The sequence below is a fragment of the Heliangelus exortis genome, chromosome 8 (genome assembly GCF_036169615.1).
Source record: "Heliangelus exortis chromosome 8, bHelExo1.hap1, whole genome shotgun sequence".
NCBI classification, from domain to species: Eukaryota; Metazoa; Chordata; class Aves; order Apodiformes; family Trochilidae; genus Heliangelus; species Heliangelus exortis.
The window spans coordinates 4,648,807-4,665,812 of record NC_092429.1 but is presented as its reverse complement, the minus strand read 5'-3'; the positions used below and the strand labels follow the sequence as shown (position 1 = coordinate 4,665,812).

Here is a 17,006-nt window from a genome sequence, read left to right as displayed (position 1 = left end):
GGACATGGTAGAGTCTCCATCCCTGAAGGTATTAAAAAACCTGTTGGATGAGGCACTTCAGGACATGCTCTATTGGGCATGGAGTTTTTTTTTTCCTAGGTTAACAGTTGGACTTTGTGATCTTAGAGGTCTTTCCCAACCATTACAATTCTGTGATTCTCTCTCTCCAAAAAGAAATCTATTTTATTTTGTACTGGGAGCTGTCACACACTTGAGAAGCAGCAGCAGCAGCTTTCCTTCTTCTTTCCAGCCCTGCTTCTGATTTGCTCTCTCACCTCAGGCAAATCATTTAACCCCAGCTTCAACCTATTTTACAGGGATGTTGCAAGGCTTAATTAAAGCTTGTAAAAGGTCTTGGGTTCCTGAGAGGTGCCTCCTGGAGTCGGGTGATTAATCACATGGTGATGGGAGGGATATGGTGGGGGTAAATCCAAGCAGTCAACAATAGGGCAGATGCTGTTTTACCTTGGGGGACTAAGACAAGGGGTTGTAAAAACTTGTACATATCAGATTTATTCAGTCTGAGTATCAAGATGTTGAAACTGTAGGGGAGGCTCTGTGCTCAAACCCACAGAAATCTGCCTGTATGGCTGAGATAAAGACATTCTGAATTTCCACCATCAAAGATCCATAAATCAGGGTGTTTCCCCTCAGACTTCAGAGCCCAACAATTCGTAAAACTTTTAAGTTTTTGAAATTAAATATTTGGCTCTGAACACCATCCTAACCCTCTGGAAACATCAGGATCCCCCTGTTAGTGTTCATTGCTGTGGAACAAAAGGGAAGTTATTCAAAGGAGGAGGAGGAGGAGGGGGCAAAACCCCCACTTGTGCTGAACTGTGGGGAGTTATTCGCATGATTGCCCCATTGCCCTTCCATATAGAAAAGGAGAGAAAGGGGGGAAAAGCTGGGCCTCATGAAGTTATTTTTGAGATGACCCAATTCTCTTTTGTGAAGAAATGGAGAAGGAAGAGTCACCTGCTGAACACCATGCAGGTTTTTATTATTTTTTGTTTGTTTTTTCTGTAACTTCATCTCCTTCGATAGCCTGACCCTTCATTTCCACCAGCATCCCAAAAAAGGAGCTGAAAGTAAATGAAACAAAGGCTTGAAGGGTCTTTTGATCAGCTTTAAAATTCGGAAGGCTTTGCCCCAGCAGTGGTGACAAAGGGACAGGGATTTGGTTTTGAATGGTGAGGGGAAGGAATGCAGGGAGCCCTTGTGCCTGCAAACAGGGCTGATTTCATCCTCTTCTCAGAGCCACAGCATAAATCAATATTGTTTTGGAGATAGCTTGGCTGGCCACAGTTTGGCTTGTTCTTTTAATTTATTTATTCTTTGGGGCACATCCAGTATCCCTGTGCTGGGGAGAAGGAGGTTGCAGGGGAGGGGAGGGTGGCTGTGCCCCCCTCTCCTTTCACCTTTCTGTACAGCTCACTGCAAAATGCATTTTATTCTTCCAGGGACCCAAAGAGACCAAGCCAAAACCAGAGATTATCATCACTAAGGAATCCTGCCTGGGGAGCTTCCACCAACCAGGAGAGCAGTTAGTTGGAGATTTATTTCCTTTCTTTTTTTTTTTTTTTTAATTTTTTTTTTAAAGCTTTTTTTATTTTTTTTTTTAATGGCAGGGCAGTTTTAGTCGAGCTAAAGGCAGCTTATTGCAGTGGGGATTTCAAGCCTGCACATCTTTAAAAAAGATTGGCTATTTTCACTCCAGCAAATAATCAAGTCCCAGGAACAATTTCGATGAGTAATATATGAAAAACAGGCTTACCCAGATCCAAGAAAAACGTTGGAGGATCCATAGGGGTCATTGTTATGCACTGCAGGCTTAAATATATTGACTTTTACAACTGCAAATGGATGGTTGCAGAGTGGTTTCTACCGAGGAGCAGTTTCAGTTGTGATTACTCATACAAAGTGAAATTCAGTCTAAAAGCAAAGAGAATTTAAGCTTTATCTCTCTCCAAACATTTCATCTCTTTAATCCTTGAGGCATGGCTGTTCCTGGGAGGACCCTGCATAAAGGATGCAAGAGAGCAGGGCAGGAATTGTATTTGTTAGTTATGGAAAAAAGCTGAAATTAGAGAAAACTCCTCCTGAAATGACAGGAAAGAAAACATTAGCCAAGGAGGAAGAAAAAAAAAATCTCAAAACCAAAAAAAATAAACTTTTTTTTTCACTAATCAAAGTGGTTTTGACTTCTCTCAAATGATATCCCTGTATTGCAAATAAAAGAGCAAGTTGAAATCTGCCAACCAGAGCTGTCAATCCATTCTGATTTCAGAAAAGTCAGAATAGTTTTTATAGACCTTGTTCTACAAACTTTGTGAAGCTTAGATTTTTACAGAACATTATTTATTTTCCAGTACGGGGGGGAAAAAAAAAAAAAACAAAAACCTTTTTTTCAGGAAAATGTGCAAACTGCTCTGTTAAACCCAAACTGCTGATGAAAGTTTGAGATTTAAATGTGCAGATGGGAAATATTCAAAGGCTGTAGGTAGGTGGGATGCAGTCATAAAGACCCAGTCTTCTCTGTGGTGCTGTGATTTCTTCTTCTAGGCTTGGAGAAGGGATGCAAAATAAAATCAACTGGCATGGGGGAATTCCTTGGAATCACTGGGACTTCTGTGTGTGCAAGACCTGCTGTGTGCATGCAGTGCAAGCAAAAAACCTGTCAGCTCCAGTAAGTAAGAGTTGCTTTGCACTTAGTTACCCAACACTCTGGATCCTTACTGAGGTGACTTATTTTTTGATCAATTTTATGTTCTCCTGCCAGCAAAAGCTGCTGATGAAATTGGGTTTCCATTGGCACCCAGACCTAAATGCTCAGCAAATCAAACTGAGCATGGGAGCTTTAATCAGCACTTAAAGACCAGCCCCCCAGATAAAGACCAGTCCCCCAGCTAGATTTTTTCCCCCCAGGTTTGCTGAGCAGTTCCATTTCTGTAATGCTTCCCTCTCTGGCATCAGGGGACAGGAGGTATTTTCTCCCTGCAGAGGGATTTGTCACCAGCAAAGGCAGGAGAGGTGACAGTGTCAGAAGCAGAGCTCACAGCCAACTTCAGTAGCAAGATTTGAGGCCACAGCTTGAGTCCTGTGTCCAGTTCTGGGCCCCTCAGCTCAGGAAGGAGATTGAGGTGCTGGAGCAGGTCCAAAGGAGGCAACTGGGCTGGTGAAGGGATCCAGCACAGATCCTATGAGGAGAGGCTGAGGGAGCTGGGGGTGTTGAGGCTGGAGAAGAGGAGGCTCAGGGGAGACCTCATCACTCTCTACAACTCCCTGAAAGGAGGTTGGAGCCAGGGGGAGGTTGGGCTCTTTTCCCAGGCAACTCTCAGCAAGACAAGAGGGCACAAGAGGTCTCAAGTTGTGCCAGGGGAGGTTTAGGTTGGACATGAGAAAGAATTTCTTTCCAGAGAGGGTGATCAGACATTGGGATGGGCTGCCCAGGGAAGTGGTGGATTCTCCATCCCTGGAGATATTTCAAAAGAGCCTGGATGTGGCACTCAGTGCCATGGGCTGGGAACTGCAGCGGGAGTGGAGCAAGGGTTGGACTTGATGATCTCTGAGGTCCCTTCCAACCCAGCCAGTTCTATGATTCTATGAAGATTTTGTGCAGGAAGCCAGGCATCTCAAAGAAATATTTTGCTTTATTCAAAAATATCCATTTCTGGTCCATTGGAGGAGGGATGGTGTTTACTGATTAGGGGATTGGGAAGCAGGGGTTTAGAAGTTGTAATCCTGGGAAGCAGGGTGTTCTTTACAGCTCTCACTCATCTCCCTCCTGTCTCATTTTCCTCATCTGGAAATGGAGGTTGATGCCCTCACACACCCAAGGTGGAAGGAAGATGAATGTGATGGGCTCTGGAGCACTGCAGCCTTCTCTTTGAGCAAGTAGTGGAAATGTCTCATTGGAAAATTTGGGGTTTTATTGGGGACCTGAATGTGGGTTCTTTAATTCTGAATCACAGAGGTGTCACTGTGTGTTCATCTGAAAATTACCAACCTGTGAAACAAAGGCTGTGAAAACACAAGGGGGACAGGAAAAAAAATGACTGTTGAAATGGGTTTACCTGTGAAAGGGAGCAGGGGACTCTGTCTTTATTGGGGAAAGAAAAAAAATCCCAATTTTTGCATCCCGAACACTTGGCAGCAGTGTAATAATGACTTTATAGAGCTCTCAGTTTTCCTGTTACCTTGAATGAGGTCTGCTCTGTGTCAAAAAAAACAAAGCAAAAGGGAAGCAAACAAATCCAAACCCCAACCCTTGAAGCCATCCAGGGTCACAGGTTCACTATTGGGCATATCTCAAAACCTCTCCAGGAACTGTGTGTTCTCAGGCTGATTACATTTACCCACCAGTCACTTGTTGGGCTACATTAGCAAACAAAACAAACTGCCTGACAGTTTGTGCTGTACTGCACAGCAAAAAAAAAAAACCAAAAAAAAAAACAAAAAAAAACAACCCACCACTCCCAGTGGTGTTTCCAATTCCAGGGATGGAGCAGGCAACTTAACTACTTAGTGACTTGGTTCTGCTCACCCAGAAAGGACCCAACCTGATGGATGGCCCTGACTTCTCTGCATGGCCACCAGCCAGGTTATCACTTGGGGAGATGCAAACCTCCTTTCTGGCAAGATTCCAGCCTATTTTTGTTCCATACCATCAGAAGAAATACTGCATGTCCCTGAGTGGGACAGAAAGTCACACCTGAATGAAATAGAAGCATAAGTTATCTGGACTTGCAGCCATGAAACTGTTCTCTGGGAGGAAAGGGTAAATAAACAAATCATTTATTAGCAAGTAAAATTGTTTTTTCTTTGAAATGCAAAAATGTGCTTTCTGGTGAATGATGTTTCTTAGCTTCACCCTTTGCTCTCCCCAGGCAGAGTCCAAGCATGTCGTGAGCAAAACTGCTTCCAAGTCACTCAGCCAGGATTTGTATCCTCTGTAGGAGGGTGGTCATCTGGTTAAGCACTCAGGACAAGCCTTGCTCAAAGAGAATTTAGGCACTGGTGTTGGGGAGCAGGGCTGACCTCCTGCCTGTGGATATCAGACACCCCAGTGCCCTGGGGCTGGGGAACTGGGAGAGGGAGAAGGAGCTTGGGTACCACCCAGGTGGGCATGGAGCAAGGGATGGGGCATTCAGTAGGCACAAGGCATGCCTGGAGAACATCTTGGGTTTTCCTGTGAATCCCTGATCCCTTGGGAATGGGAATCTGTCAACTGGCATCAGCAGCCTCTGCTCCCTGGGCTGGTATGGGACCAACCTGCCAGTGAGGACATCAAGTCCTAAATTGCTCACACAGCCACTGACATCCTCTGTCACCATCAGAGGGTTTTTTTGTTTTTTTTTTTTGTCTGCCATACTCTCAAGAAGGAGGCACAAACATGTTTCACATTGATGCAAACAAGTTCGAGGTGCTACCACAAAAATGTTATTTTTCTCTCATTTATGGTGTGCCAGCCAAATAGGCTCAGGCTCAAACACCTTCCTCCAGAATGGTGGTTTGAAGGATGGTTTGAGCTGCTTATAAAACAGATTAAATCATCTTGTAGGAGACACAGACCCACAGATAAGTGCAGATCTCTTGCTGTGGTTAGCAGAGCCCCCAAGTAGCTGTTTTCTGGGCTGTGTTCTGTATGGCTGTTTTCAGGATCACATCATTGGGTTTTCTTAAAAACTTCTTTTCCCCAAAGATTGGACTCTAGGAATGGGATTCCTGACATTCCTCCTATTGTCCAGTAAAAACCTCTGGTACAAACAGCATTTTTGTCAGGCTGTTGGGAAAAGGGAGCTGTGTTTGTTATTGAACCCCATCTTCTCAGCTTATTTCTAAATTTCTTCTTTCTCTGCTGTTATTTATGAGCATGAAACTGATGCTTTTGTTCAGAGGGGGATTGCTTCATGAGTCAAATTGTGGCTTTCAGTGGTCTGAAGCTTCTGAATGAAGTCCTCAAGTCACTAAATGTGCCACCACAATTTCATAACTTGTCCATATGAGGATTAAAATAAGCTGAGGAAAGCAACAAAACGAATCAGTTATTTGAGCTGCAGCTACTTGAAACTGCAGGATGAGGGGGAAAAAGCACATCTTGCTCTCTGATTTAAAGAACGTGAGTTTTTTTGGCCCTGTGGCCTGTGGGGGAGCTTGGTGGTTGAAACAGAGACAGGGATGGGTAAGGTCTCCTGGCTGTGAAATCCTTTTTCTAGCACTTTTAATGCTTCCTTTGGATTGCTGCTCAGAGCTCCAGCAGAGGAAGAAGTGGGAATGGGATTGACAGACTCAGGTGCAAACCCTGAATTGGAGAGTGATGAGCTGCATGCAGCTGGAAGCTTTTCCTTTAAGTTTTGGGGGGAATGGGAAGGGAACCTCTCACTGAGTGCTGGCATCTTCCCATATTTCCACGTTGACCTCGTGGCTCCTGAACCCCACCCCCATGAAGACACATTTCACCCTGGAGTGCTTCCATTCCCTTTCTTCTGAACTGACACTGGGAAAAGAAGCTCCAGCAAAATGCAAAATTTGTCCTGGGCAGGCATAAGAAGCAAAATATTTTGCCCTGGTACCACGGAGGCCACCACTTTGGGGAAGGGCTTTCTGATGTGTTACCAAGAGGAAATCCAAATCCTGGCAGCTGGCTCTGAGGGGTTTTACACTTGGCTGTGCAGGGGGGGATGTTTTAGAAAGGATTTGATGCCCCAAAGAGGTGCAGGAGTGACTGAGGTTTTCAATGGGAAGGCTGAAGTAAGCTGCAGATCCAGGGGAAAGAAGGGACCATTTCAGGTGATTCAAGCATTTAATATGGTTTCAAGTCTCTGATCACACCCAAACCATCCAAATAGGACCAAAAAAAGGAGCATGGGAAGGCAAGGAAACCTAAATCACACACAGAGAGTGATCCCTTGCCAGGTGCAGAGTATTTGCAAGTCAGGATAGAATATTCTGCTCCAATACCTGGCTCCAAGCTCTGTTGCTTCTTATCAATGATGGTCCTTATCATTCAGACAAAACTGAGGGCATCTGCCCCATGGAATGGATGGTCCTGAGCTTGCCTGAAACCTCCAGCATTTTGGCATCACCACCTGGAAGGCTGCAGGGGCCAAAACATCAGATCCAGATTTCCTTCCAAAGGAATTTCTGAGGAAGCTTCTGCATTTCAAGCCCTCAAATCCCTGGAGCTTTAACTCTTAGCAGGGCACTCAGAATCTCTCCAGAAGAGCCAGTTCTGCATATATTCAGTTCAGTTTATAGCATGTATTTCTCAGTGTCTCCTGAAAGGAAAGGGCCACAAAGACATTGCCTCTGTTTGCAGAAGGAGAGAAACAAACACTTGCATTTGGGAGAGCAAATGTCAACACCATTGATCTGGAGCTGGCTTGTTTGTGATGAAGGAAGGTTAATTTTTAATGGAAGGTTAACTCTTTTTTCTATCTTTCATTCTGTCTTTTTTTTGTCTTTTTTTTTAAGGTGTCTAAAATTGCCAAACTGTGCAAAAAAAAAAAAAAAAAAAAATGTGGTTTCGATTAAGGACCATCTGACTTAACAAAAGCAAAGCCCAAGTTAATATGTGCATAGTTTTGTATTAGCCTGCCTTTAATTTTGGAAGAAAACCCTAATGATTACAGTAAATTTGTTCATTTATGAAACAGAGAGGAAATGTGATATGCAGGAGAGATTGGAGGCAAGGAAAACAACCCCTGTCTACTGAAACTGAGCTGAGCTCTGCTGCTGCCCTGTCCCCCCCTGCAGCTGCTTCCTCCAGGCTCCCTCTGAAATGGGCATGGGGATTTTTCAAGGATACAGAAACTTCCACATCACAGGGAAGAAAAAAAAAATATAGAAAAAATTAAGGGTGGAAAAAGAGATTTGAGGGTTTTTCTGGGCAGAAGAATGTTTGGGTTCAGACTGAGTGAATGAAATCGGGCATTCCTGCTGGGCTGAAGTTACCAAAAGGAGAAAGCGTGGGGAAAAGAAGAAAAAAGAAAGAAAAAAAAAAAAGAATTTTGCTGCTTTTTGGAGAAAGAACCACATCCAACCTGCAGCTCAGAGCGGGTTGTGTCCTGTGAGGCCTTTCCTGTGCATCCAAGGATGGTTACAGAGCAAGATCTCATCCTCCAGGAGCCTGAACCAGAGCACCCTGCTGGAGGGGTAAGGATGGTGAGTGGGAAAAGCTTTGCTGGAGGAATGATGGGGAGGAGAAAATCAGTGCCATCAGGGGTTAGCAGGTTGCAACCCAAACACCTTCAGCTCCACTTTGTACCCCAGGCTTCCTGAAGCCATATTTTAAAATAAAAGGTTTGTGTTTGGCTTGTTTTTTTTTTTTTTTTTTTAACATGTTATGAAAATTTCTTTTACTGAAAGGTCACCCTCATCCTTTCATCATTTTCCCACTACAAAATGAACATCCTGGTGCTATTTTCTCCTCCTGGGGGGGCTGGGGGCTGTGACCTGCACTGGCTACTGCCCTGCAAGGTTTTGGCACTGGGCAGAAGCTGTGACACTGCTGTCCCCCAGCATTTGATGTCCCCAGGAAGGGATTGGGGACTTTGTTTTCCTGTCGGGATTTTCATTTGCAGGCAGGAGGGAGCTTTTGATCTCCCAGCAATGGGAAAAAGCTTGAGATGTGTTTGGAAAGCAGTTGCTTTGGCTGTGGCCCTGATAAGGCATGGGGGTGGCTTTGAAGGCAAAAGGGAAGATGTGAGGGGACCTGTGGGTGTTTGGAGGAGGGGACATCCCTGGGTGGATGACAGCCTGGGCATGGAGCTCTCTTCAGGTTATCTAAATAGCACATAAATCAGTGTCAGGGCTGCCATTTCCTCTGACAGGGACCTGTGTAAAGTGATTAATAACACACAAACAGTGGTACTTGGTGGGACTGCAGTAAATTTTATTATAACTTCCTTCCACTTGATAAGCACTTCCATGGAGACAGCAGTGAGCTCTGCCAGGCACCCCCCTCCCCTCCCAGCCAGAAGACCCTGGAAACCTTGAGGTTCAGGAGGGCTCCAGCCTTCTCATCACCAGCTGCAAGCCATGAAAAGGAAGGGTTTTGTGGTTTGGTTTGGTTTGGTTTGTTGGACTGGATGGAGCTTCTCATCCTCACTGCCTGCCCCAGGGTTGCATCTTACACACCTGTTATTTAAAAAACCCTCGTGAAACACCAGGCAGAGTGCAATGGCACAGAGTGTCACTGAATCATAGGGACTGAATTATGGGCTGGTTTGGAAGGGACCTTCAAGACCATCAGGTTCCAACCCACTTGCCATGGGCAGGGACACCTCCAGGTTGCTCCAAGCCCCATCCATCCTGGCCTTCAACACTTCCAGGGATGGGGAAGCCACAGCTTCTCTGGGAAACCTGGACCAGTGTCTCACCACCCTCTCAGTGAAGAATTGGTTTCTAATATCTAAGCTAAATCTGTCTTTCAGTTTCAAACCATTCCATCTCATCTGAGGACTCCATGCCCATGTTAAATGAGCCTCTCCAGCTTCCCTGCAGCCCCTTCAAGTACTGGAAGGTACCACAGGGATGGGAGAGCAAGATCCCTTGGCAAGGAAAAAGACCAAAACTTGAGAGCTGGGGGGTTGGAAAGCAATGAGGGAGATTGCTGACACACTTTGCCCTGTTCTTTTGATGATTTGCATGTTTTCTAAATATTTACAGAGAAATGTATGCTTATGTATGTGGAATTCTAGTTTTTTTAAAACTTTACACTATTTTTTTCAAGTGGATGGGGAAGTTGCTGGTAGGTAAATGACAGAGCAGAGCAGCAGCAAGCCCAGAGCAGGACCAGGGTAAATGCGATGTAATTTCTTCTGCTTTTATATCAATAATCAAATATTTTACATCCTCAGGGGAGGAGGATGGAAAACTTTGCTCTGCTCACCCCCAGGCTGTCCTGGGTCAGGGGTTTCTCCCCAGTGCTGGTCTAGATGGGCAAATTTCAATAGGAAGATGGATGTAAGGTGATTTAGGAGCTAAAGATACAGTGTGTTGTCTAAATAACTGCCCAAAGCATGTGTTGGGTGACTTCTCTGATTTGTTTTTTTAGGTTTTTTTCCCCTTACCTGGTTTATAAAATCATGGTGGGTTTGTTTTTTAGATTTTAATGCATGGAGGGAAGGGAGATAGGTGCAAAGCAGGAGCAGGCAGCTGCTGGGAAAAGCTGAACCAGGTTTGGTCTCTCTGTAGACACCTGAGCCCAGAAATCTCTTTTTGCCACTGGAAGAAGCACTTTTGTGTGGAGCAGAGGGGTTGCTTTGGCTTTTTGGACAGGTGGGGGAAGTCCCAGCAGTGATCTGGATCCCATCCCAGTGACCTGGATGCTGCTGAGGTTTGGAGGTGACCTTGAGTGAGTGTTCAGGACAGATAGAGCCCTTGGACCTTATTTAACACTGTGTGCTCCATCTGTGGACTTTTCCCCCCATTTTTTCTTTTTTGGGGGGCTGACACAAGCAGGTTTCTTGTTCTGGTGTGTGCAGACAGCTGATCTTGGCTGCCCCAGGGATGCGTGGCAGTAAATGTGGATTTTTACCACCAAGGAAAAAGCCTCTGAGGAAAGAAAGCTTTGAACCTTTCAGTTTTTCCCAGTGCAATGTTGGCAGCAAAAGCTGTGAATGAAAAGCTGTGGGACACTGAAGTGAGCCAGTTAATCTAGATGGGTTTCCTTATTTTTCTTTCCTTGTAGGTACTGAGTGGAGGTTGAGTTTTATTCTGACAGCCAAGTGCTGGGCTGCCAGCAGAGCCTCCTCTGCATGCCCACACTTCTGAGCCCTTGGAAACCATCCCTGGGAAGGAAGAAAATGCAAACAAAGTAGTGAGGCATTTCTGTTATCCCTAGAGCAAAGCCAAGTGGTTCAGAGGATTCAGCAGAGCAAAGCATACAGCACCTTCTCCTTGCATCCTGTGCCAGACATCTGCTGGAGAGTGTCCTTGGGCATCCCTGTCCTGCAGGAAGCCAGGTGCCAGCTCAGTGACCACTGGAGTGGCTTCTGTCCCTGCTGTCACTGCAGGAGCCCACCTGGGAGAGGCAGCTGGGGATACTGCTCACTGGCAGGTTGGTCAGTGAGAAGCTTTCAAGGTGTTGTGAGTGATCTTTCTAAACTGAGCTTCCCAAGAAGTTTGCTTTAAAAAAAAATATTTTTATTATTTTTCCTTATCTTCCTCCTTCCTTTCCTTCCTTTCCTTCCTTTCCTTCCTTTCCTCCCTTTCCTCCCTTTCCTCCCTTTCCTCCCTTTCCTCCCTTTCCTCCCTTTCCTCCCTTTCCTCCCTTTCCTCCATTTCCTCCCTTCCTTCCCTTCCTTCCCTTCCTTCCCTTCCTTCCCTTCCTTCCCTTCCTTCCCTTCCTTCCCTTCCTTCCCTTCCTTCCCTTCCTTCCCTTCCTTTCTCCTTTCTCCTTTCTCCTTTCTCCTTTCTCCTTTTCCTTTCCTTCCTTTCTTTCTTTTCCTGAGGCTGATTAAATGTGAAAGAAGTTTGGATTAAATCTTTCCATCCCAACCTCAGAGATCTTATATCTCAAAGAAATATGGGTAGAACAGCAGTAGAGGAGGTTGGGAGGATGCTGCCCTGGTGAGGAAAATTACATCTAGGCATGGGTGGGCTGCCCATCCCAGATAAGGTGTCAAGAAAAAAAAATGAAAAGCTTCAGAAGAAAAAAATTACTTGAAAAAAAAATTGTAGGGAAGAGTAAGGCTTATCTGGAGGTTCAAAGGTGGGGTAGAAGCTCAAGCTTCCCACGTGCTGCAATTGTAGGGGATGCCAATATTTCTTCTCCTTGCCTCTATGTAATTGGAGTTATAAATGTTCAGATTAATCAGATTTTGGCAAGAGAGATTTCTGTCACAGTCTAAGCCACAAATATATTCAGGGAAAAGGCAGAACATTTTTTCTTTTTAAATAATTTCCCAGAAAATACTGGAGAATTGGCAGTAAGATTTCTAAATGCCTTTGTGAAACCTTCAAAATTTTTGTGGGTTTCTCTCCTCCCATCCTAATCTTCACAGAGCTCTTTAAGAGACTTGAGCATTTTTGATAGAGCTCTCACTCAAATATGATCACAGAACATCAAACCATGAAGAACAGTTACAGAGAAAAATTCCTCACAAAGTTTTATGCTCTGAATTACTCAAAACCCCACCACAAAATATTGAAAAATATGCTAAAATTTCAAAAAAAAAAAGCAAAAGTCTGAAGGATCATGAAGAAATAAGTATCTAGTGTCCCACAAAAGAAGTTTTGTGTCTGCAAGCCAGAAATATTTGTATCGTAATAGATTCTGACACAGAACAAAGAAAAGAAATGAAAAGAGGGAGCTGCCAGATCTGCCTTTTCCGTGTCCACATGGAAATTTAGCCCTTGCTTTGAGATTTGGTTTTATTCTCTATGTTCTCTGGTTGATCTCAGGGGTTTTGGTCAACTTGGCCAGGGGACAACCCTCTTCTCCATGGCCCTCAGCATTTGCTGCCTCCCCTGCAGCCCCTACCTGGCCATGGTGTTTTGGGAAGGGAAGGAATGGGGAGTTTTCCAGGCAGGGATGGGATTGGAAAGCATCTACAGGTAGGAATGCACGACCTCTCCCCAACTCCAAGTGAATATATCCACCACACTTTGAGCTTTTAAAACCTCTTCACGTTTTCACTGTTACTGTGGCCTTTTTGTAAATGGTCTTTTCTATTACGTTGCATCACTTATATCAAAACCAGATCAGAAAAAATTCTCCTTTTTAATGGCTCTTTTTAATGACTATTTGAGCATTTCAAAGCACTTCAGGGTATTGGAGAGGGAAAAAAAAGGGTGCTTCCAGCTTCTACCTAAAATGGATTCAATGCTGTCACTAAAATGCATTAAAAATAATCAACCACAAACTAATTCTGGCCAAGACAGGTGGATGGGATAATTGAGCTTTGGGTGTTGCTGGCCATGCTGAGCCCTTGAAATGTATTTTAAGTGCTGAACAAAATGTGATTTTCACATGAATACTGTGTTTATATGCTTATTTTCTCCTCCTATTATGGATCTTCTGCCCCATGGTGCTCTCTCCTCCCACCCCACTCAGGTGTTTGCTGCATTTTTTGTCACTGGAACACCATGAGGAATTTGTAACTACTGCTGCAAAAAAGAAGTGAACCAGCCCAGCTCCATGGTAGTCCTGCTTTCCCCATACATCAGTTAAAGGAGACTTCAAAAATGAGATATTCCAGGTAATTTTGAAGCTCTTGCTTTCAAAAAGCTTCAGGTGGAGGTCAGTGAGAATGAGCACTTTGGAAGAAGTGCCCTTTGGTTGAAGCAAACTTCCTTTAGGAGAAAGTTTGGAGTTGTTCTGTTTTACCACTCTCCAAGTCTGACTGTGGGCTGGGGAAATCTTGGAGCTCAATGGGAAGTGGGGATGGAAAAGGCAGGAGAGAGCATTTGGTCTTCTCTTTTCTTCCAAGGAATCCATTGCTCACTCATCTACAGAGGCTTTCTGTACAGGTTTCTGTGTGTTATCCAAGCAAAACCTCAGCAAAGTAAGGGGTACTTTTTATTTCCCAAATTCAGCAATTCATAAAGATTAAAGAAAATAATAAAATAATTTGCTTAAAGGAAAAATCTCCATTCTGGTGGGCCCTCTGGACCTCACCATAACTATCACTCAGCACAAAATCTGCTGCTCTGTGGCTTTGGTTTCCTTCATCCCTGTGCTCCAGCTGCATCCTGAAGTCCTCAGAGAAGGATTCTACATGGCTTCACTGCAAGGTCTTCACCCACACCATCAAGTTCCTCCTTTTTTTAATCCATTTGCTTATCCCCTTGAGTTTCTCTCTTCCTAATAGCTCTCTGGTAAGACCTGGCCACTTGCTGCAAGTATGAAAAACTTCAGCACTCCTTGGTAAAGTGCAGACCTGGTTGATAAATCAAACCAGGGCTGGCACTGAGTTACCCCTGACAAAACCTCTTTTTCTGAAGTTCTTGTCCCTCCCTTGGACACAGTGCATGGAAGAAGCCAAATCTCAGAAAAGCAGCAGATCAGGTGGAAGGAGGCTCATTCTCTTCTTATTAAAAGATAGAGTTATCTTGTCTTGCTGTCTGGATGCTTGTGTTTGGGGGTGCTCACACAGGGAAATATGACTGAAGAACAATACGGAGGTTTGGTTGAGTTCTCTGCTCAGTGCTGGGTTGGTAAAATTAGAAAATGTGTTTCAGGAGAAAGACAACCATTTATATTTGCTCTGTAAAGGCTCCTTGGGTGGGAAAAACAGAAAGATTAAAAGCTTTGCAAGGTCAATGCCATCTTGTATTTCTCTGGGGTTTGCACTCCTACCTTGAGGCATCCAAACTGTGTCTGTAAAAATCAAAGGGAAAAAAAAATAGGATTTGACTGCATTTTTTTTTTTAATTTTCATTTTTTTTTTTCACCTGAACCTCTGAAATCCAAGCTGTGACTCATCCCCTCTCCAGCTGGTGTAAATCAGCAATGGGCTAATGAGAGCAGAGAGGAACCAATTTATGTCCCTGTCAACACAGCCTCCCCTTTGGGTGCAGCCACCAGCAGCTCCAGTCCCTGTGCTCTCCCAGGAGAAAGCCACCCAGGATGGTTCTGCTCAGGACACAGCAAGGACTTTCAGGTAACCCAGTCACTCCTTCTCTTTCTTTTGGCAGCTCAATATCTGATCCCAATGTTTAGTACAATATTTTGTTGTGATATTTAGGAGCTGTTTGGTTTTTGGGTGTTACCTGTGGTACCCGAGAGCTTTGTAGGGATGATTGTGTTCTCTGTGACTGTGAAGCATCACAAAGCTTTTACCCCTGATTACTGCAGTCTCTCTTTTGGAGCCACATTTGGAGATGGTACCTCAGTAATAAACAACATCTGCAGTGTGAGGCTCAGGTGCTAGGAGGGCTTTTGAGAAGCCCTGGCATAGCTTGGTGTGTTTGGATAGACCCAGTGGTTTGGACAGTCCGACATATGCAATGATTTTTCTTGATTCCCAATGTTGAACCTAAAAAGCATTTGGCTTTCTTTTAGCAGCTCCTCTCTGATCCCAATATTTAGTGCAATATTTTGTTGTGGTGTTTAGGAGCTGTTTGGTGCCTTTCCAGGTTGTTGGGTGTTACCTGTGGTACCTGAGAGCTTTGTAGGGATAATTGTGTTCTCTGTGACTATGAAGCATCACAAAGCTTTTACCCCTGATTACTGCAGTCTCTCTTTTGGAGCCACATTTGGAGATGGTACCTCTGTAATAAACAACATCTGCAGTGTGAGGCTCAGGTGCTAGGAGGGCTTTTGAGAAGCCCTGGCATAGCTTGGTGTGTTTGGATAGACCCAGTGGTTTGGACAGTCCGACGACATCCATATGCAATGATTTTTCTTGATTCCCAATGTTGAAACTAAAAACCATTTGGCTTTCAACTTTAAGCCTCTGCATACATTCCCTGGAGAAGGAGCATTTCTGGCAAACTCTTGTGTTCTTAAATATCACTTCTCCAATTACATTCTCACAGGTTAGTATTTATGCAGGCCTGGCTTTTCAAATCCACCGAGCTGGTACTGGGCTGAGGCTTTAATGCATTACAGGTGGCTTTTGGTGCTTTGGGCTCCCCAACCAAACTGGTTCCAGATGGCCACACAGTATGAGTAATAACATCAGCTCATTAAGTTGCAAGGTTTCAAGTACAATCACAGAATTATCAATGAAATAAAAGCTAACGGCGTATCAGCTGCACCCTAAGCCAGAAATAGGATTTACAGCAAAACAAAAAGCCTCCTTTTGAACCCAGATCTCTCATCATTTCAATACTGGGTGTCCACATAATGGGTTTATTCACTAGCAAAAAAAAAAAAGAAAAATATCTGCCCCACCCTCTCCAAAATGTATTCCTGAAGGCTGTGGCTCTGCACTCCTGTGAGCTGCTCGTTTTGGAAGAGTTTTTGATTGGGGTCATTGAAAATGCACACCAGTATTTATCTGTGATGGCTTAGAAAATAAGTGGAATGATCTGAGGTCTCAGATCAAAGAGCTGAGTGTCAGAAAGCCTCATTACCTCACCTTTCATGTTGGGGTTGTGAATGTTGTTCTCTGGGCACGTTGTTATCTGTCAGTGGTGTGTCTGTCACCTCCAGCAGGATGGCTCTGCTGGTGTGTGCAGGTGGCTTCTGCTACTCTAAAACCTTGTATCAACAGGGGTTTGTTGGCCTGGATGTATTTGTTGTTCAGCCCCACCGTGGGGAAATATCCTGGGTGATGGGAAGTCCTGATCTTGGCTATTAAGGGGTGAATTTTGCATCAAGGATGTAAACAGAATAGAAAAATATATGTAACTCAAGTAATGCCTCTTTGATTTTTTTTTTTTTTTTTTATAGTCCTCGAGCCAAGCAGGAGGTGTTAGTACACAAAAACAGCAGCTGAAATAGATCCTTTACTAAATTCTTGGCTCTGACACTTCTGACTCTTGGTTGACTTGATAAAACTCCTGTTGCAAATTCCTGAACCATCAGTGCAGCAAATGGTTAGCATCTGGTGCCCCATCAACCCCCCTGGTTCCCAGCAGAGTTTCTCATGGAATCTTTCAGGTTGGGAAAGACCTTTGGGTCTGTACAAATTCTGAAGCTTCAGAACCCCTCTGCCATGGCACAGGCACGAGGCTGATGCAGAGGTGACTGGGGAATGGCAGAGAGGGGTTATGGAAAGGGAGGACAGGACCCTCTCTTTCCTTCTGTTCCATCTGACCCTGCTGCCAGGAAATCAGAACTTTATTAGTAGTAAAAAACTAAATGTCTTGAAGAAAATGCATTAAAGGTAGTGATGCATGGTTCCCAGCCAGGTATCTTGTGTGCTGTAGTGTAAGTTGTGCCAGAATTAGGAATAAGGAATGTTTCCAATCCAACTGAACCCACACATTATTCTCTGCTCCCCTCTACCAGGCCTTCAGAAACCAGTATGGTAGAAGTGTGAAGGTATCTTGCTGGCTACAGTAGAAAAAGCCAAGTCTTGTGAAGCCTGAGAGAGTAAATGAATTTT

At 44.4% G+C, this 17,006-nt stretch overlaps 1 long non-coding RNA gene across 2 annotated transcripts in view; it reads left to right on the top strand.

Moving 5' to 3' along the window:
• The first annotated feature begins 13,027 nt into the window (after nt 1-13,027).
• Nucleotides 13,028-17,006, top strand: part of LOC139798888 (uncharacterized) — a 93,440-nt gene continuing 89,461 nt past the window's right edge. For both annotated transcript variants that reach the window (XR_011727030.1, XR_011727031.1), the window contains exons 1-2: nt 13,028-13,208; nt 14,424-14,612. This is a non-coding gene — a long non-coding RNA (uncharacterized lncRNA). The remainder of the gene's footprint in view (nt 13,209-14,423; nt 14,613-17,006) is intronic.